This window comes from Orbicella faveolata, unplaced genomic scaffold, assembly GCF_042242905.1.
Source record: "Orbicella faveolata isolate gen_17 unplaced genomic scaffold, um_ofav_v1 contig_3, whole genome shotgun sequence".
NCBI classification, from domain to species: Eukaryota; Metazoa; Cnidaria; class Anthozoa; order Scleractinia; family Merulinidae; genus Orbicella; species Orbicella faveolata.
Window position 1 is genome coordinate 1,441,857 of NW_028301558.1, and position 21,585 is coordinate 1,463,441.

At 44.5% G+C, this 21,585-nt stretch overlaps 2 pseudogenes across 1 annotated transcript; one reads left to right on the plus strand and one right to left on the minus strand.

The window, feature by feature from the left end:
* The first annotated feature begins 6,288 nt into the window (after nt 1-6,288).
* On the plus strand, nt 6,289-15,693 carry LOC110048776 (uncharacterized; annotated as a pseudogene). Its single transcript, XR_016209915.1, has 10 exons — nt 6,289-6,493; nt 7,108-7,404; nt 7,696-7,768; nt 8,049-8,258; nt 8,711-8,788; nt 9,123-10,248; nt 10,427-10,534; nt 10,829-11,025; nt 14,786-14,854; nt 15,241-15,693. The product of XR_016209915.1 is annotated as an uncharacterized LOC110048776 (transcript).
* Nucleotides 15,694-15,775: 82 nt separating this feature from the next.
* LOC149106033 (uncharacterized) lies at nt 15,776-17,644 on the minus strand (annotated as a pseudogene).
* Between the last annotated feature and the right edge of the window lie 3,941 nt (nt 17,645-21,585).

Genomic DNA, 21,585 nt, shown 5'->3' on the forward strand with positions numbered 1-21,585 from the left:
GGCCACCAAATGGTAGCACTGGGTACGTTTGATGACAACTTGTGTCTGTGGTGCTGCATTGCTGTGTATCAGGGGGCGTGCGTCGATCGGTGCACAAAAGCGGCAAGAGAGCTAGCGCAGTGTTTCTTAAACTCAAAACAGCACCAAACGATATCTCAAAAACTTCTCGATGAATTGGACAAGGTTGAGACAAACCTCAATCAAGGGAAACAGTTGTCAGCTTGGCTTGGCATCAGAGTATATTAGCCAGAGCGCCAGGAAAACGGAGAAATTTTGTGGCATCTGAGAAGAAACCCTTCAGACAAGCTGCACGCAAGGGAGAACAGTGATCGATTGCCCCAACAAGAGAGCCGAAGCCCCGCAGAAGGGTTATGAGAGAGTTTTCTACAGCAAACCTGCGGCCAGAGGCTGGACCTTGGCTTCATCGGTCCGCTGGCTAGAGCAAGCAAGCAAGCAGCTGGGGCGGCATATTTCCCACACATTATGCGGCCATGGCAGTGAGCGGTGGATTGAGGGGACACCGGTTGACGGTTATGACCCAAAAACAAAGACGTTGTTCCAATACCGTGACTGTCATTGGTACGGCTACCGGCGCTGTTTTCCAAACAGCCAGGAACAAATTGTCAATCACGGCCAAACCCGAAAACCACTTCCTTACAAAAGCAGCAAGGATGCACGCCTTGAGAGAAGCCAAATACGGCGTCATCGAGAAATGAGAGTACGACCAAAAAACACACGAGGCCCTGCCAATCCAAGAAAGGCGAGCCTATCCGCACACGGTCTTGTATGATTTTGAATCGTACTTCAACAAAGTGCAGAAAAAGGAGGTCACAGATGCGCTCAGGTATGAAAACGTGAGCATTGGCGACGGGCTGGAATGCGTGCCCACGCGCGTCTGCGATGCAAACGAAAAAGAGCTCATCAAGAGGTTCGTGGCAGAGCTAGAGGCGTGGGGCAGACATCCGAACCCGGGTCAGAGCAGAATTCATGCCGGAAGACAGTGCCCTGTTGCCAGGAAAGGTGCGCAGGCGGATGGCAGAATGGTGTGACCAAGCGCCAGTGCTCGGTTTTAACTGCAGGCATTATGACCTGATCCTAATCAAAGAACATTTTGTCAAGCTGCTGGCCGACATGACAGCCAAGGTGCAGGTGCTGAAAAAGGCGAATACAATGATGTTCATGAAGACCAGCGGCTTTCGCTTTGTAGACATCATCAACTACCTCAGGCCGGGCACCAGCTACGAAAGTGGATAAAAGCCATGCTGATCTGAAATCATGCATGCCGATTGGCTGAGATATTACATTGACCGTGATGTGGCGCCGGGGTTAGAAGCCTTGGAAAAGATGCGTGCATTCTACACAGCCAAAGGCATCGACATCTTCAAAGACACGGTCAGCCTGCCAAGGGTGAGCTTGCATTACCTCCTGAGAGGCACGATAGAGCATGGCACTCAACTGTACAGCCCGTGTAAAGAAGCTTATGGAATGTTGAAAGACGCCGTGGTAGGTGGGCAAAGCCTGGTCTTCATGTAATATCATGAAGCTGGCGTGACGCGCGTCAGACCACACTGGTACACGCGCCCGCGAGACTGTGAGCGCATTATCGGCTACGACGCCAACGCGCCCTATCTGTGGACAATGTGGAGAGACATATCCTCGGGAAAGGAAAAGGTTGTGCCTTACGACTATCCGCTGATCTTTACAGAATGCTTGAAAGCCGGAAAGTGGTTTGGATTCGCGCAAGTAGACATTGAAATCCCAAAAAAGCTGTGGATGAAGTTTGAACATGAAAGATTACATGGCGCAAAAGCTGCTGCTATATGGCTCGCTATTACGCTGGTACATAGCCCATGGGGCGGTCATCACATCTGTGCACAGCACGATCGACTATCAGGCAACGAAGATCTTCACCTGGCTCGTGGAGTAGGTGACGGAGGCATGCTGCACCAAAGATGTAGACAGGAGCAAGGCTCTGCTGGCCGAGGTGTTTAAGCTGCTCGGCAACAGCGCGTACGGCAAGCTCATCAAAGTGCTAGAGCGTTGGGTAGCATAATAGTATTTAGTAATAACTTAAGCCTATATGTTTTGTATATACATGCAGCTTTCAATGCATCCAACAACAAACAATATCGTAAACAAAATAATTCGACTTACACGGAAGCCGGCTAACATTGACCACATTTGTTCCACGTTTCCTTCCTTGACCAGTTTGTTGATTATTATGGCTGCTGGATTCCGATCGACTTGTTGCTTTTTTTCCTTCCCCTAGTACAATACCATGAAGCAGGGCCTCTGCGAATTCACTACTGGATTTATCCGTAAATCCTAGATTTCTTTTACGTTCGTTCCACAACTTTCGCGTAGAAATTGTAAGCCATGCAACACGGTGATTTTCTTTACGCAGCGGATGTCCTGTTTGGACGCTTCACGTTCGTAAATGGCAAAGGAAAACTACCAAATATACGCAGAGTACAAACTATAAATTCTAAAAAAACATCGAGGAGGCATCTACAGCAGCCTGTCTCTGCGGATTGCAATGATACAGTCTGATGATTGAACACAATCGGGAAATACGTCTTATCTGTATTACAGAAAATGCCGCCAGTGCAGTGCTCGCCCGCAATGCAATGGTTGAGTGTGGTCCTTTAAAGCTTGTGCATCATTTCTTATGCTCTCATTTTTTCATTTCTTTTGTAAGTGAGGGGTTCAGCTGTTCTTTACCTGTCCTATCTCGTGTGAACAAGGTATAAAATTTTTTGCCAATGCCCAACATTTTGACTTGTAGTCGGCCGGTCATGGTGTAAGAAGATTCCAGATATGTTGCGCTTGCCTCAGGAAACACCCTCATTAAAGCTTCCCACAAGCTTTGGCTTTCAGATTGCACGCCTAACAAAGGGGTTTCTTCATACAAAGGAGTAAAGTCATCAGGCAGCCAGGTCTTCTCGTGTTGGCTAGTTTGCATTTCTTTGCCATCGTAGGGAGTGGACGCCAAGCCCGGCAAAAAGAACTGCGTTTTATTATTGACCTCTTGTTCATCATCGTCATCATCATCATCGTGGTCAAGCCGATGGCCAAGGACAGAATCCTCGTAACCAAAATCGCCGATGCCGCCTTCTGCCATTTTTGCTCTTCAAGTATATTTCAATAATGCTTTTAAATTAGAAAATAATCTCAGTTTGTTATACTTGCTTCGACAAGTCGAAGCAGTTTGAAGAAGAAATGTCTGTGCCAGAGAACCTTCCCCCAAATCACACCAAAAAGACCTTACGTGCCATGAAGGCCCCACGTGCAGTCAAGCGCATCACCTTTGAAAGCACTGAAGCCAGCCCCGGCAATACGCTGCATGTTTTAGTACCTAAGCTGCATGAAAATGAGGTTTTGTTGCCTGGCTCGCTCTCGCTGCACTTTGACATAGACCCTTCTGATGGCCACGACAACAACTTCCTTGTTCAGAACGTCACACGGGCACTGGTTGACCAGACGGTTGTGAAGTTTGCAGGCATTGTCCTACAAGGAACGGTTGATTATGAAATCTTCAAAATCTTCGAAGACCTGTTCCTTTCGCAGGAACAGCACAACAACATGTTGCTTGAGGGGATCCAAAGCGAAGACTAATGCAAGATACCCTCAAATGCAGGCGACAAAACCTCGGGAGTCGCCGCCGAAAACGCGCTGACCACCATCTACGGGACCAAATACCGCATCAGGCTGGACCATGAGATCTTGTCCGACCACGGCGTTTTCTACCCTTGGGCGCTTTACAGTGACCTCATGTTCGAAGTCACGCTTGCGCTGACTTCGCAGGTGGTCAAAGGCTCGGATCCAACCAAGCGAAAATACAAGCTGACCAACATCCAGCTAGAGTACGAAATGATCCACAGCCTGCCACTGGCAGACGAGACGTGCAGCATGTACACAAGTGGCAAGCAGTTTGGTTAAGATCATGTGTTACACCATAAACTGATACCCTTCAAAAGACACTGACACGCAGCTGAACATCAAAGTTAACGCCCAAAGCAGGTCGATAAAAGCCCTCCTGCTGTTCATGGAACCGTACACCTCGGGCACGTGGGATTCCGTAAAATACATCTTGCCCCACCTGACCGAAGTCGGTGTCACGGTCAATGGCTCTCCCAACATGCTGTAAAACAACGGCATCGAAAGTAATGACATGTGGGAAGAGGCCAGCTGCATCTTTGTGAAAAAAATAAAACTGAACACATGAATCTGAAAAAGTTCTACATGGACAATAAGTTCGGGGTTCTGATCGATCTGCGCTCTATGGCAGACCACACAATGCATGGCAACAGCACGCGCCTGGTGAACACCACCAGTGGAATCCAGCTGGAGCTGCAGTGGTCTGGCACCGGCTCGGGCAATGTGGACTGCCACGTCTTCGTGATCTCTTACTCCCAGTTTAACATGGTCAGCCAGCTAGATTCTGTGCAGTTTTGAATCCTGCTCATATGGACCCTGGCAACATCCCCTTCAACGCGCTCATCGTGGGGCCTACCAACTCAGGGAAAACGCAGTTCTTCATGAACCAGCTCTGCAGCCCTTTTTGTGGCAGGTCTGATTACATCGTGCTCATCTGCCCGACGTTTGCTTATAACAAGACACTTCACTGCTTTGCTGAGAGACCCGTGGTTGTATGTCATCATCAGCACGAAGTGGAACTTTGGCTAAAAGAGGCGAGCTTGTATTTTGAAGGCACAAACACGCTGATAGTCCTTGATGACTGTGTGGTCTCCAAAGACGCAAAAGGGCGGACTGGTGAGCTTGTCAAGCTTGGCTTCTCTGCGTGCCCCACGAACATCAGCGTGCGGGTGCTGGCTCGGCAGCTCTCCAGCATTGTGAAGCCTTTCTGTGAAAATGTGGCAGCGCTCGTGCTGTTTTACAACCCTTCAACCAAGACCACGAAGGCCATCTTTGAAGAATATGCGGGCGAGCTTTTCCAAGATGGCCTCAAGCAGCAGATTGCAAGATTGCAAGGCCGCAACCCATGATGCAGACAGGTATCCACTTAAATGGTGTTGATGAAGTTGTTGAGCAAACTGCTGAATTGGTCAGCATTGGCTAGCAATTCCTCAATTAGTTATTTTTTGTTCACTAAAGTAATGGCAGATTCACTCAAACTGCAGCTGCAGCCTCACCGCAGCCGCAGGTGACTTCAAAAATACCAACCACCAAGCCACAGCCGGTGAAAAACCCCAAGCGGGTGGCTGCGGGCAAAACCATTGCTGAGAAAACAAGACAGGTGCGCGAAGTACAGAAAAAAAGCTGTGGCTGAAGCTGCTGTCATCATTGCAAATAATAGGCTTACTGCGGCCTCACCCAGACTCGAAGAGTCACGCGAAGAGTCATGTGAAGCTCCAAGCGAAGCTAGAAAAAACGTTCTCACAACTCAATGGCTCAGTGTCATCAGCATTCTAGCTTCAATCATTGGACCTACGACAAACGCGAAGAGATAAAAAAGTTTTCAGCACCAGTCCACAGCCAGCCCCTCCTCCTTCGATGCAAGCAAGTGTTGACACAAATGAAATGCCCCCGGCTGGGCAAGGCAGCAGCCAATTCAAAGAAAAGGCCTCCGCCCTATGGATTGAAAAATCAATTAAACTTTTCTCTCATTCATTAAAAATGAAACCAAAAGTTGACGTCCAACAGGCTTTTATCAGCACTGCTACCTTTTTTTGGAATAGGGCTGCTTTGGATTAACTTCAACAAAAAAGTTTTCAAAACTGTCCGCCATCTTATTTCTGTGCTGTTCACTTCGGAAGAAGAGGTTTTACCGCAGCCTGCAGCAGATTCCTGATTTCTTCCACATGAGGCTGGCCATTGTTTTTTTATTTTAAAAAATAAAAAATGCGCCATATATGTTCGAAGAACAGATGTCTGAAAACAAGCTCGTCAAAACGTTTTTGGATGTGGCCGTTCGTACTGGCTTAGCCACCGGCATCGGCTGGATTGCGAAAAAGGTGGTGAAAGAGAACTTCACTGCTGACCCGAGCAGCAGCAGCATGAACTATGCAAAATTCACAGCTCTCCTGGCGGGCAGTGTCGCGGTAAAAGAGTACCTCGAAGACAAAAAGATTCTTCTGACCTCTGTGTAACGAACAACAATTAAAAATATGTGTTTTTAATGATGGCTAGCATTGTGATGATGGTCGGAGGTGCTATTCTTAATGCCGCTACTTTCACTGGCGGGAACTATCTTGCCAAATATTTGTCTGGTGACAGCAGAGAAAGAAAAAGTGGCACAAGAAAGCCCTTAAAGATTATCAGGCCACTATGGCCAGATACATGTGTGAGTGCACGAAGCTTCTTGGTTGGATTCAAACCCACAGAGAAATCAAACAACAAGCGAAGCAGAACTTCACGAACACCGATTACGCATGTAAACTCTATAACCTGGCCCACCTAGAGAAGCAAATCACACCACCCAAAGAACCTCAATTCGTTGACTTTTATCAACCCAGTGAGCAGCACAAGCAAGGCGAGTTGCTTTTTGTGGGCGGCAGCGCGCTCACTCTCGGCTACGCGGCTTTTCCTCTTCTTTGAAAATGCTTGTATTTTAAAACGGCACTACTGGTGTTACAATATGGACACTGAAAAGCAGCTCGCAAAAGTCTACTACAGCCTCATGGGCTACTGGAAAGGCATTGCTGCCTTCAAAAAATTAGCGGATGCTGCATCCACTAGTGAAGAAACCACCAAGCAGTGGCTCATCAAACAGGCTCTCTGACAGATCTATCTCCCCGTGCTGCGCTACATTCCTTGTCCCAAATTCAACGTAGCGACGCCTAACACGGTCCACCAAGTGGACCTTCTTTTTCTGCCTCACAACAAGCTCCCGCACGGTGCAAAATTTACAAATATGCACTGGCCGTTGTTGACGTTGCCAGCCGCTACAAAAAAAAACCAAGCCTCTGACCTCGAAAGACTCTGCTGAGGTTGCAAAAGCTTTCCAGTCAATTTACAGGCACAGCCCTTTGGCTTGGCTGCACATGCTGCAGGTCAATCCTGGGCGCAAGTTCATGGGAAGCGTGACCAAAGAAATGGAAAACCACACAACCTATATCTGCTGTGGGCATGCTGAAATTCACTGAGACCAAGCCATCGATGAGCATTTCAACGGCACGCTGGCCGAGCGCTTGTTCGGCTATCAGTATGCCGTGGAAATGCTACTGCCTTCTGGCCAGTGGTCAACCGCATGGGTCACAAGGCTCCCCGACGTTGTTGCCGCTCTGAACAAAGAAGTCACTCGCCTGACTGGCAAAAAGCCGGCTGATGCTATCAAAGAGAAGTCTGTCACCTCCCAACCCTCCACTCCTTATTCAAGGTCTGTTGGTGTGAATGAAAAAAAGCTTCCCTCCAACGTGAATGCTCACTTTCTCTACCAGCCCGGTGAGCTAGAAGGGGGGTTTCAAAGAGCCACAGACCCGGTCCACAACCACAACCTTGAAAGGGCTGTGACCCAGCCTGATGAGCCTGTTTAATATTATTTGCATGATAGCCCTATGCTGAGGTTTGTACATGGCAAGCTTTTGGTTGTCCCGCCAAACACACAGCTTCTGCCTGCTTATGCCATGCGGAATTCAATCGGCTCTGTGTGGATCCCGTCTGGCAGCAACCAGCGTTTGTCATAATACGTTGGGTAGCATAATATTTGCCTATTGATTCATCATTCTTCATCAGATAAGAGACCTTTATTTGAGTCAACTCCTCTGCCAAAGACACGTTCACAAGCAAGGCACACTCTTGCTGAAAGGTATGTTAGTGTTTTAAAATGTATATTCTTTGCATATATTGGAAATCTATTACCCATAAGTTTAATTTTTTTCCTTTCAGTCTGTGCAGTTTTTGTGTGATGGTATTACTTTTGCACTTCATTCTGCCTTTTATGAGAGTTTCAGGTGGTCATAAGAAAATGTGACAATTTTTCTGCCTGATCCTATTTTTTCAAGTCTAAAACAAGCATGCAATATTTGCCCTTTATGGTAGTAAGAATAATAGTCTTTAAATAGTTCTCCACCTTCATATTTTATTAGTACTATTGAGGGTAATGTCACTGGCTCCACAGTAGCTAGTCCTCAAGTGAATGACTCGAGGCAAACCTCCATGTGGAACCTTACCACCTCCTGGGAAAAGGCAGCCACCATAAATCCTTCGTTTGCTTCACTGAAGGGAAATCCTTTCAAGGACAGCCCTCTGTCAGAATCTGAGCACTCTGAAACTACCTGTAGTATTGACGATGAAAGGTGTGTATTCATACATATTTTTGTCAATAATATTTAATTGTCTCCTTTGTTTACAACATCTACAGTATATCAATTGAATACATGCAGGTGAGCCCACTGTTTGTGCATGCCATTTTTGACAAAAGCTTAGAAAGGCAAGTCACAGAATGGTGCACAAAGGAAGTAGGCTTGACCTTGTAAGGTGTATGAAGCACTAGTGCAGGGTAGTCAGCAAGATTTCTGTATAACCTTGCACTTAATTGTAAAGCTGCGGACATTTTTGAGGCCCACATTCTATTCATGACTATGCAAAGGATAGTACAAAATCTTACCAGCTTGTCTATTTATTTGTGACTTCTGGAAAATACCTTGTGCTACTTTTCCTTAAGTAACTTCATGGGCCTTTACAGTATTCTGTTGTCATGATTCTTCTATTGATTTTAGTGAAATAATTTGTGACTTTTTCTGTCATTTTCATCAGTTCATGTGAAAGTGGACGATAACTACATCAGAGAGGAGGACCCTTCACTTGTGTCATTCAGCCAGCCTTTGTAAGTTCAGCATATGGTACATTCATTGACCAAAGCTGGGATGTAAACAAGCTTCATTTTGTAGCTAAGTACATGTATTATACATCTTTGAAAAGGGGAAGTGATGCATTTGACATTTAGCCCTAATAATTTATCATAAGTTGCAATTGATTATTTAACAGTTGATTGAAGTTTGCATTCTTGTCTAGAACAGTGCATGTAAAATTATGCTTACGGTACAGATTTTACATGTGGCTGCTGTTGCAGTGTTGGCTAATCTGCTGAAGCAATGAAATGTTTAGAATAGTGTCAAATATGAACTTGTCAGCAGTGATATAATTTTTTCTATTTTCAGCCCAGAGAAAGACCAAAGCACTGACCTAAGTGTGACTTTGAGTGCAATTTTGAGCAGTTACTTGGACAGTGAGGAGGAGGAGGAGGAGGAGGAGGAAGAGGATCCAAATTGTCATTACATCAACTTAGAGACACACTCTACATTCAGTGATAAAGACCTCTGTCTCAACCATGGTGAAGCTGAAGCAAATGGATTTGTAGTAGCTACAGCTGTTGAACCTGAAATAATACTTCAGCTGCATAGTATTCAATCATCTAGCTCCAACCCTGTTATAGCCACAGCTGGTGAACCTGAAGTACAGCCTCAGCAGCAGATTGTTCAATCTTGTACCTCCACTCGTGGTATTCCAGATGCTGCTGTTACAACTGATGAAAACACTCCTCAGAATAATATGGAAATGCTTCAGAAAAAAGTAGATGATGTTATGAAAGAGGTGTGCAACATGGACAGTGATCTTGATGAATTTTTGTCACATTTTCATACGGGGAGAATTGTTTCTGAGGTGCAGGAGATTCTCAATTTATTTGAGAGAAACTGTCAAATTAAGGGTTGTGTTGGACAGTGTTCTGTGGTCAATACATAATCTGAAGGGGGTGTATTGATTGTTAGCTGGAAATGTACTGAGGGACATAATGGCATGTGGGAGTCTTCTGCTGTGCTTGGTGTTAAAAGAGGCCAAAAGGTCTATTCAGCTACAGTTCTTCTTGCTGCCTCAATTGGTGTCTCAGGGAACGACTTTGATAAGCTAAGCATGCTTATGAAGTTTTTGAATGTGCGGTTTTTGTCAGAAAGTACATTTTCTCGAATTCAGACGATGTGTGTGACCCCAGTTGTAAAGGAACTGTGGGAAGCAATGAAAGAGAAGATGTGGGAGGTCTTTAAAGGTGAAGAGTTGGCTTTGGCTGGTGATGGGAGAAATGATTCACCAGGGCACAGTGCTAAGTATTGTGTTTATACCATAATGGAGCACTACTTACATCTGATTGCGAGCAATTCTGATTCAGAGCAATTGTGATTGTGACTGTGAGCAATTCTGATTCAGAGCAAAATCCAAGCCATCTTGAGGATCTATTCCACTCTTTGGACATGTGGCACGTCATGTAAATTGACTGCCAAACTGAGTGCTGTGAGTACTGCAAACTTATGATACAATAGTATATGAAGCTGATAACAGCTTATAATGGCCTTCCCTTAAATAGTTATATATGTATATATATTTATACCATGCCATAGAAAATATAGCCAATCATATCACATTGACTCAAACATTGCATGCTACTTATTATGTGGAATTCTTATTGTAGGCTGCTAAAGTGCGAGGGTGCGATGGTATAAGTCAGTGGATTGAATCCATTAGGAACCACTTTTGGCACTGTGCAGAGCAGTGTGATGGCGATGAAGAAACCCTCAGGGTAAGTGTCGAGTATATTCAATGTCTCCCTGAATGTACTTATTAGAGAAAACACTGACATACTTCCATCCGAGCAAAAGATAGTACTTTTCCTTGTATAGGAAATGGTAGCATTTTATATCCAGGTATAAATTGTTACAAGTCTTAATGGTTAATAATTTGATTTGCATGTTTAAAAGTTCAAACCAAAGACAAATTTAAACTACAACATGCACATCTACATGTGAACAAGTGGGTAAACTGTGACTGTTTTTTTGTTTTGTTTTTTAGCTGTATGTTGTTTGGTTTTGTTTAGGACATGTGGCTCGGTGTCATACATCATGTGTGTGGGGAGCATGAGTGGGTTGAAGGAGAATGCTCACATGGTCCCCTTGTTTCAACTGAAGAGGGGAAGACCTTCCTTGATATCGACTCAAAGTCACACAAGGTTGTACATGACATTGTTATGGATCGTGCTCGGCTCAAAACATTGGCATTTTATGTGAAATTTAGGTAAGTAAAGAAATTGTAGGGGGCTAAGCGCTGGTATAAGGTCCCAGTGGGGTTAGCAAGGGTCACCAATGCTCTCCCCGTAAATGCTGAGAAATGCCTTTCCGTCTAATATAGGCTCTGCCAGCGAAGTCATATGTCGCACGTCCTCGTTTTCGTAGCCGCTGGCAATGCTAGCAGTAGCTAGCAGCTGAGCGACAGTGGCAAAAGGCGAGTGTTCGGCACCTTCAAATAACCGGAATCTGTGACTAAGGGAAGGAAAACCCCGACAGAAAAACCCTGGCGCTCCAGGTTGGGGGTTGGGCGTGAGGCCAATCACCTCACCCCATAAAACATTGTGATTACGGAAACTGGAATCTCGATGTATACAGGCTACAATGGGTGTAGTACAACGACATGCCGGACCCCAGACGATGCCTTTATTAGCTGGGTCGACGGAAGTATGACGACTATGGGTGAAAGCCGAAAGGGGGCCCATTCTCCGAACAGTTCGTTGGCAAACCCCAAAACTAAAGTAAAGGTGGGATGTTGGAATGTGAGAACTATGTTCTCGGTAGGAAAAACAGCCCAGATCACAGCTGAGATGACTCGTTATGGCATTGGTATATTAGGGATAAGTGAATGCAGGTGGTCGGGATTTGGACGTTTGAAAGCACGAACAGGCGAAACCATCATATACTCAGGCAGGGACGACGATGTACATCAGAGTGTGGTCGCAATAATCATGTCAAAGAAAGTCGCCCAATGCTTAGACAGCTGGAGACCGATAAGTGACCGCATCGTAGAAGCTCGCTTCTTCTCACGCTTCATCAAGACAACAGTCATCCAGGTCTATGCCCTAACCAACGAGGCAGATGATGATGTGAAGGACGACTTCTATGAACAGTTACAAAAGATCGTGGATGAAGTGCCGAGGCACGACATGCTCTTGGTCATAGGCGACTGGAATGCAAAAGTGGGTGACCAACAACTTGGAGAGGAAGGCATTGTAGGAAAGTTTGGTTTGACAGGGGAGAGGAGCGACGGGGAGCGTTTTGTGTCTTTCTGTGCACTGAACAATCTTGCTATTGCATCGACTATGTTCCCACACAAAGAAATACACAGATACACGTGGACTTCACCGAATGGCCAATATCACAACCAGATCGATCACGTGGCCGTTAGATCCAATTTTAAACGATCAGTACAGGATGTAAGGGCGTATAGGGGTGCAGACTGTGCAAGTGACCACAACCTTGTGATTGCTAAGACACTGCTTAAGCTAAACAGAACAGGCAGGAGAGCAGTACAAGTCAGAAGATACGAGACCGGTAAGCTGAATGTTCCTGAAATTAGGAAGCAATTTCAGTTGGAACTAAAGAACAGGTTCATCTGTTTACTGCTAGAAGATGATTGTGACGTAAATACTGGACAGGAAGAGGAGGGCGAAGTAGCACGTGATAACGAAGTAGAGAAAAAGCTGGAGAAAGATCAAAGACACTTACTGTGAGACGGCCAAGGATGTGCTAGGCTACAGAACAAGGAAAAATAAGAGCTGGATCAGCCCAGAAAGCTGGAAGGGAATTGAAGAAAGGAAACAGCTAAAGCAAAAGTTAGCCGGCACAAGGTCGGAACGTCTTAGGGCAAGACTGCAGCAGGAATACAGGAAGAAAGATCTAGAATTGAAGAAAAGTTTGAGAAAGGATAAGAGAGAGTGGGCTAACAATATAGCACAAGAGGCAGAGGATGCTGCTAAGTGTGGGCAGATGAAAGATGTGTACGATGCTACGAGAAGGCTGTGCTGCGAGCCACCAAAGAAAATTGACATGGTAAGGAACAAGGAAGGCAATTTGTTGACAAAAGAAGAGGAGGTGCAACAAAGATGGAAAGAGCACTTTGCTGAAATACTGAATAGGCCCAACCCAGAACGCGAGGCCGAAGTGATTAGCGACATGGAAGTTATAGAAGAGATACCATCAGGCCCCATAAATAAAGCCGAGATCAGGAGCGCCATAAATTAGCATGAAAGCAGGCAAAGCATCTGGCATAGACTGCGTGACAGTTGAACTGCTCAAGGCTGACATTACAACGACAGTCGACGTACTTCACGACCTTTTCCGTGAGATATGGGTCAATGAGATTGTCCCCGCAGATTGGAGGAAGGGTCTCATTGTCAAGATTGCCAAAAAAGGGGATCTCACCAAGTGTGGAAACTGGCGGGGAATTACTCTGATGTCTGTTGCTGCAAAAGTGATAGGCAAGGTATTGATCAGAAGAATATCGGGTGGTGTTGATGCAAAGCTACGGAAGGAGCAAGCTGGTTTCAGGAAAGGAAGGAGTACGACAGAGCAGACATTCGTTCTCAGGAACATCGTAGAGCAAGCAGTGGAATGGAACTCCAGCTTATATGTATGCTTTGTCGACTACGAAAAGGCTTTTGACAGCGTTCACAGGAAAACCTTGTGGAAGATCATGGAGAGTTATGGGATACCGTCGAAGCTTGTCAGAATGGTCAACGTAATGTATGATGACAGCCAATGTGCGGTTGTTGACGGTACAGGTCAAACGGACTGGTTTGATGTGAAGTCCGGCGTAAAGCAGGGGTGTAACATGTGAGGGTTTCTGTTCTTACTCGTGATCGACTGGATCATGAGAAGAACAGTAACGGGCGCTAACACTGGCATTAAATGGAAATTGTGGTCCAAGTTAGACGACTTGGACTTTGCTGATGACATTGCTCTTACATCCAGTACGAAATGTCAAATCCAACAGAAAGTGAAAAATCTCAGCACTAACAGCAAGAAAACTGGTTTGAAGATCAACTCTGAAAAGACAAAACTCCTCAGACTGAACACGACCAGCAATGAGAATGTTCAGGTTGACGAACACGATATTGAAGATGTAGAGAGTTTTGTGTACTTGGGTGCATACATCAGCAAGTCCGGTGGCACAGAAGAAGACATCAAAGCAAGGCTAGAGAAAGCAAGGGCTGCATACAGTAAGTTAGATAAGATCTGGAAGAACAGTCAATTTACCTACAAGACTAAGATCAAAATTTTCAAAGCTAATGTCATCTCGGTGTTGCTGTATGGTTGTGAATGCTGGCGAATAACCAAAACAGATGAGAAAAACTGGATGCGTTCTTACATAAGAGCCATCGTCGGATATTAAAGATCTACTGGCCAATGCGGATAACAAACGAGGAGATTAGAGCAAGAGCAGGAATGGAGACAATAAGCAAGCCAGTGGCAAGGAGGAGATGGACGTGGCTGGGTCACGTCCTCAGAATGGATCACCACTCACATCCACGAATTGCTCTCACATGGGTACCTGAAGGCAAACGGAAACGGGGTCGACCGCGCGAGACTTGGAGAAGGACTGTCGAAAGGAAGCTGGAAAAGGAAGGTTTAAGAACATGGGCAGCAGCAGCATCGGCTGCGGAGGACAAAACAGCCTGGAGGCAGATAGCTTACGGCCCAATTCTCCACTTGGAGAATGGATAAATGATGATGAAAGAAATTGTAATTAAAAATTAACAATTCTTGGCATTTCTGTGACTCAAACTCAAATCAGTGTAAAGACTGATTTACACTAGTGAATAAATTATTAGCATGAACAAAAAGTTTTTGTTGGTACTAAAAATTTATTCACTAGTGTGTGCATTGAACTGACAACAAGGACACAAAAGTACATTGTCTTTATCCCAGGCAAGACTTTAGATTCTAAACAAACTTGTTAGTAACAGTAACTTTTGTACTTATTGTTCTACTCATTGTTTGCTTAGGCATACCAGTAAACTCGAAAGTTTCAATTCCATGATGCTGAAGTATGCTTCGAAGAGGATAGCATTTAGGTAAGCTGGCTCATTTAAAATATACATGTACATGTACATTTGTCCGCACTCCTAATGTTTTCCTTCAATAGGGTTGGCATCTTTCATGGCAAAATTGGTGAATTTGTTTTAACATTTTTTCTTTCCTGGGTAGTAGAAAGTGTGGTAAATAACCAGCAAATGTTGTTGTGTTCTGGAGTGTGAAACCTGTGCCAGCAAAAGAGTCAGAAACTACAAGTGTAGAAGTCACAGACCAGAGTAACTTATTTTTGAACATATTAGTGAAGATCAGTTCCAACAATCCTTGTACCCCGTGTTTATCTATCATAGAAAGAACTGATAGCAATGATTTTGATTACTTTTTTACATTTCTCATCAGTGAATTTTATCACTCTTTCACACTGCAGCTACATGTATGTTTTTATAACAACGATTCTTCTGGCAGCATTGGATCACAATGTTCATTTATTCTGAACTGGTTTGGAAGACTCCAAGGGCCAGGTCCAGTACAAAAAAACCTACAGTAAGAGGTCCAAGAATTGGAGGGTGGATCCAGTAAAAGAACCCAAGAAGTACCCACACTGGGCAGTGATGGCAGCTAAAATCCTTAAGAAGAGGGCTTCTGACACTGAAACAATTGTCAGACATAAAACATTTCTGCCAAATCACCCAAAGAGAATGGCAGCCACTATTGCTATGAAAGAGGCCCCTTGCACAGCAGAATTAGTTCAGGCTAGACTATCCCGTTTCAGTAGAAGAGGTATCAAGGATTCTCCAAAGTGAAATTTTCTTTGCTTCAAAATGACTTTGTTCAGTGCGGGGAAACCGCAAAAAAAATGCAGGAATAAAATTAATCCTAATATTGTTGTACACATCTTGAATTTAATACATGAAGCTCTCACTTACTATTGAATTTGACACCAGACTTTAATCTAACAATCTTTCTTATTGTTAAAACTCCTGAATATAATGGCTTCAGAAGAACTATTGCTGTTCAGTGTGTTCTGAATCTCATATATTCCCCATCAGGAGCAGGATGTGTTTGTCTCACTAGTCTAACAACACAAGATGGGCAAACTCTACGATTGCCTTTGCCCAACTTTCCATATTTCCAAAGGATGTATTGCCTGTATGCAGCCTTAGGATAGCTGTTCATTTCAAAGTCAGCATTTTCTGCTCTTATGTCACACCGTGCCCTGATAGCTATACTGAGGACTTCCCTGTCCAAAACAACATTCCTGAACATCTCGTATGAGGTTACACATGACCTCTTACCACAGCATTTGTTCTCTTCTTCGCTGGCCATATCAACACAGACATTGCAGACACACCAGTCTGGTGAGCCATCTTCACCCATTGGTCTGTCAGGTTCGGGGTTCTCGCTATTCACCAGCTGCCTTGCATATTCAAGACATCCTCGCCCTGTGCATAACACTTCAAGCAGAAGTCTGTTGATATGATCTACGGTCAGTGACTCAATGAAAACCTGATAAGTAAAAAAAGTTCTTTAGACCTGACAAATGCATCTCTGGTGTGAAGTCCAAAGCAGATAATTTATGTGGTCAGGGGTTTGTATGCTGCGATAGTTTAGGCTTGTGCTACGAATTCATTTTTGTTTTACCTTTATTGTATTGAAAGATTTTTGAGCAACTGGTGCTCGAACAGAAATAAAATGAAATGAAGGTGGTATTTATAATAAGGGAATTATAACTTGAGGATAAAAGTTTTCGTTCAACAAGGAAAGACTTCAGAGAAATTATAAACGACAGCAAGAAGATAAAATATTATAAAGGGGATTGAATTTTAAGACGCGATACGAAATGTTTCCGGCATAAAACCGTAAATTAGAAGAGGTGTATTAAAAACTATTAAACTTGACTATGAAACTGGTGCAAAGACAGTAGGAATATAAGTACAATATTAGGATTTTCATCACAACTTTGACAACACTAGCTACACCAGTACACTGGAATTATGGCACACGTTTTACTTGGGCTAACTGGTGCCTTTCGAATGCACTGCTAGGGCGTTGATTTGTTGCAGTATTAGGCAGTTTAAGAAAACCACGACGGCAACAGCAACTGGAACGTCGCTAAACAAAAGGTTTAATGAGCAGAACAATGGCTGTGCACGTGCGTTGTAATTCTTGGTACATGTCTTTGCCGTCCACTGCAAAACAACAACGTAAAATGACCAAATTCTGCGTTGCCTGGAGAACGCGAACGACAACGGTTAATTTTTTAAATTTATTTTCCGAATTTAACGCTGTTCCATATTCAGTTTCGAGGTAATTTGGACAGTGAGAAACAAACTAAATGACTTTAGGGTGTCGCAAGATTAAGGTAAATTATAAGTTCATTTTTTAACCGACGTTGTCCTCGGCGTCGCCGTCGTGGTTTATTAAACTCCCCATTGCCTGGAGAATTGGTAGCAGACACAGATTCTTATATGTTTCTGCACGGCTTTGCAGAACTGCCACATACATAAGTCGCCGCGCACCTCAAACCAGCATCACGACAAACATCCACGAAATTTCCCACTTTTCCTGCTACAAGTGTTTTTGCACTGGCAAGTCTGTTCAAAATCATTAGAATAATTATGAGTGTTCCATAATCATTTAGAAATATTGCCAAAATCGATGGAACTCACCACACGTGAACCTTCTCGAGAAGTTCCCGGTAACTCGGTGCTTCGATGCGAAACCGCTATACGACCTACTGGAGACCCGTAAAAGTTTATCAATCCTTCACCAACTTTACTATCCTCGCTGTCATTCGCCACATTAACGGAAGTTCCTTCGCTTTCGTCCATCTTCTAGACTTCTCTTACTTCACGCACGTGTGTATGACAAGTCGACATGTGAGAAATGTCCGCGAATTCCCGCATAATAACAATCACAAAGACGCACAAAGCACACTGGTTGCGTGTGGTCCTTTAAGAGATCGAAAAAACAAAAACCAAAACAGATTAGGCCCTCGCTGCAGAAAAGGTAAAAAACGATCAAAAGCTGCAAGAAATTATACAAAAAAGGGAGAGAGCTCAAGCACGGCTTGATGCCCTTCATGACGAACTTGGCACTAATATGGAAATGACATCAGAAATTGACAAGCAAAAGATGCTAATAAAGAATTATGAAAACGATGAAAAAAACTTAAAAAAAGAATTGGCCCCGCTTGAAAAACAAGCAAAAAACAAGGAAAACGAAAAAGCAAAGGTCAAAAGACTCAGATCAAGAATAGCAGCACAAAAAAGTGAAAGAAATGCCATGGAAGAAATGCTGAACAGTACAAAACCTTTAGATGACCTGAAAGAGCGAAAAAGCGAGCTGCAGCGTCAAAACGAGGAAGATCAGGCGATCATGCAAGATGAAAACGCTTCGTCCTCCGAAAAAGAAGCGGCAGAGGCCAGGGTGGAACAAAGGAACGACGAGCTCGCGCGTTTGCAAACTCAGGTTGAGGAAAGAGAAAGGGTGCGGCCTCTCTCTGAAAGAATCAAAGAGGTCTTCAAAAAATATGGAGTGACAGTGACCGCCGCTCTTGTCGCTGCAGGAGCCACAATCGGGGCTGTCGTCGGCACAATTACTAAGTCTTTGAAAGCCACTGGCAAAGCTTTGGGAAAAGGTTTTCAGAATATAGGTGCGACACTTGGTTCTATGCTGCCCAAGCTGATTGGCTCGATTGTGAGCTTCCTTTGCAAAACAGCGGGGCAAGTGGTAAGCTATCTCGCCGAGCACATCTGGCTGCCGATTCTTGCCGCGGTCACATTTGTATTCGAAAAATATATCAAAAAGCGCTGTTGACGTGCTGCCATGAATAGCAACGTCGCAAGGCGTACCACACCTATAATGACAGCTGTTTTCTTGACTTCGTGTTACGGTGTTTTGTCTGCCACAGCCGGTGGAGATGCTGTGTTGCTTCCACCAGCCCCGCTAGCGGGGCCACTAGTGGAAGCGGGCTCTATTTTTTGTGCTGACGCCATGGGCTTTTTTGATTCAGCCGTTGGCTGCAGTTGCTGCTTTGTGAATCGGGTTGGAAGGATGGCTGTTTGGCGGGTTGATTTTTGATGGCCTTCCTTCCATTGTTTTAAAGCCCAGATTTTTTTGTGCTTGGATTCACCTCATTGTTCACCCCCAGTTTCATTCCAGCAACTGCCTGTTTGAGCTTATTGTTGTAGCCAACTGTGCTTTCTGTGTTGATGATCATTCTCGCGGGCATCAGCCACGCGCCAGGGCACACCGCTAGGTTGAGTCTTACCTTCGCTTCATCCACCGCCAGCTGGTATCTTTGCACGCTCTGTGACGAAGTAGCTCACATAGATTTTAATCTCTTCGCTGAAGATTTTCTTAAGGCTTGGCGCTGCTTGTGTGAAATCTAAGGCTGGGATTGGCAATGCTGTTTTTGGTTTTCAGGGGCGACAATTGATGGGAAAAGCCTGCCACGCCCATCAGACCAAACGCGGCTTTCATTGCCTAACTTCAAAAGTGCCTGTCCGAGCCAAACACGCTTTGAAGCGCCCCCTCTCCTGCTTTGAAAAACATTTCTGCTGTGATGTCGCACTTTTAATCAATATTTATTTGTACCACGAATTGGTTTTTGTCAGCATTCGGGAATTGTTTTGTGAATGCGGCCCACGCGCTCGTCTTGGCCGCGGCTTCTTTGGCTTTTGTATCTGGGCTTTGCGCCCATTTTTAAAATTCTTTGAACTCGTCTATTTTGAATATGTTATATTTGTACAATATAAAATGGTTGTGCTTACGATTGTCGCTAAAAATAACGGAGAAACTGTGTACTTTGAGGAGCCGATCCTGAAGGTACATTTCATGAAACTCCTCTCTTGCAGTTTGTACAATAGCTGGCATAATATTGAAAAAGAAGGAAGCGCGGGCTTGGGTAACCCCGATAATGCTCAAGGCTTATCAGTTGCTAAAATCCCCCCGGGGCATTACACTTTAGAGAGCTTGGCAAAAAATAGACGTCCTGTTTGACCAATATGAATACCGCGAAATAGAAACAGAAACAAATCAACCTGTTGCTCAGCTTGTAATCAGAAATTTTGGAGCAAAGCAAATTACCCTTGACCGTGATTTAGCCCATTTGCTTGGTGTTGGGCGGAATTGAAAACTTATAACATACGTAAAACGGCTTACATCTCCAACGACCTACTTCGTTCATTGCGATCTGCTCGACAAAACCAAAAACTTTTTGAACGGGAAAAGATCAGATATTTTAGCCCGGTTTGATATTAAAGGACGGCCTTATGAAAAAATCAACTATAGTTCGCCACTTCACAAGGTGTTGCGTGCCTGGGCCACAGACGCCCATGTAAATAGCATAACTGTCAGCGTCAAAGATGAAAATGGCGCGTTCTTTGATTTCAAAGGCCCACCTCTGGAATTAGAATTAGAAATTAATTAACGCTTTTTAAACCATGTCGTCAGTGAACGTCAGTGAACCCACAAAATCGAAAAGCACACCAAGATCGTGACTGCCCTGGAGGAATTTCACGAAACGCTTTCTGGCAAGATGAAAGCCGCGCTCAAAGACGAGTTCATGTCTGAAGCTGAGTATAAGCATATTATCGACTAGTGGACCAAATGTGAAAAGTCTGTCGGAATGAAGCGCGCCACTTTTGCGAGGCGCCCAACCATGCCCAAGCAGGTCAAACATTTGGACACCACCGTCAAGCTCAAGAACTTTTGGAAAGAGGCAATCAACGAGATGGAAAAAAGCTCAGCGCCAAGTGACCTTTGATGAATTTTCAAGAATTCAAAGGGATTTTAGGCGGTAATGAGTGGTGCTACAGGCGGTCAATTTTACCGGTTACCGCCTGAAAAGCAGAACACTGGTGAAAGGGCAATTGCATGAGCGCTTCTGCAGAGGGTTCAGTGGGAACGATACTTTCGCCCGCTTGCATATTTTACCAAGGTGGGCTAATTGTTCAAATGGGCTATGGCGCGCTGATTGGCTCGATTGTGAGTTTCCTTTGCAAAGCAGCGGGGCAAGTGTTAAGCTATCTCGCCGAGCACATAAAGAAAGTGATGTTAAAATTAAAGGAACAGCTGCAAATTGTGTCGCGCTTGCTTCTGCAGGCTTCGAAAAACCCAAAGCGTCGGCATTGCACTACAGGATTTCTACCGTACTGTCGAAGCTGACGACTAAATCCGCGTTCAGGGGGAAAAGTTAAAGCGTTTTGTGAACAAGCTTCGAACGCGTCTTCCCCTTTTGTCTGGCACTCAAAGGTATTAAAATACCTTTGATCGACAGATGTCAATGATATTGGACTAGCCCAGCCAATCGCGAGCCCCGTTCGCTGGCGAACGGAGGTTTTCAAAATCCAGGGGTTTGTCTGCAAGCGTTTCCTTCCTTCCCCTCTCCCACCCCCGTCTTTCTTTGTTTTGGCTCTCGCCCCATTTTCCGCGCAGACAAAACACCGAAAATCCCGTTCCTCGGTGTTTTTTTGCTTCCAAACTCCTACGGAAACGCTTACTACGTAGGCTACAATGAAATTTGTTCACATTACAAACATTGATGTGAAGTATATATGAAATAATTCATATTTGAACTGCGGTACTAAATGAATGTGAAGAATTATCTTCTTCTACTACCGCAGTTCAAATATGAATTATTTCATATATACTTCACATCATTTCACTCCTCACGGGAAGATATGAACTCAATTAATTGACCTTGCTCCCAATGTGTGGCCTCATAGCTCAGTTGGTAGAGTATCGCACCGGTATCGTAGAGGTCACG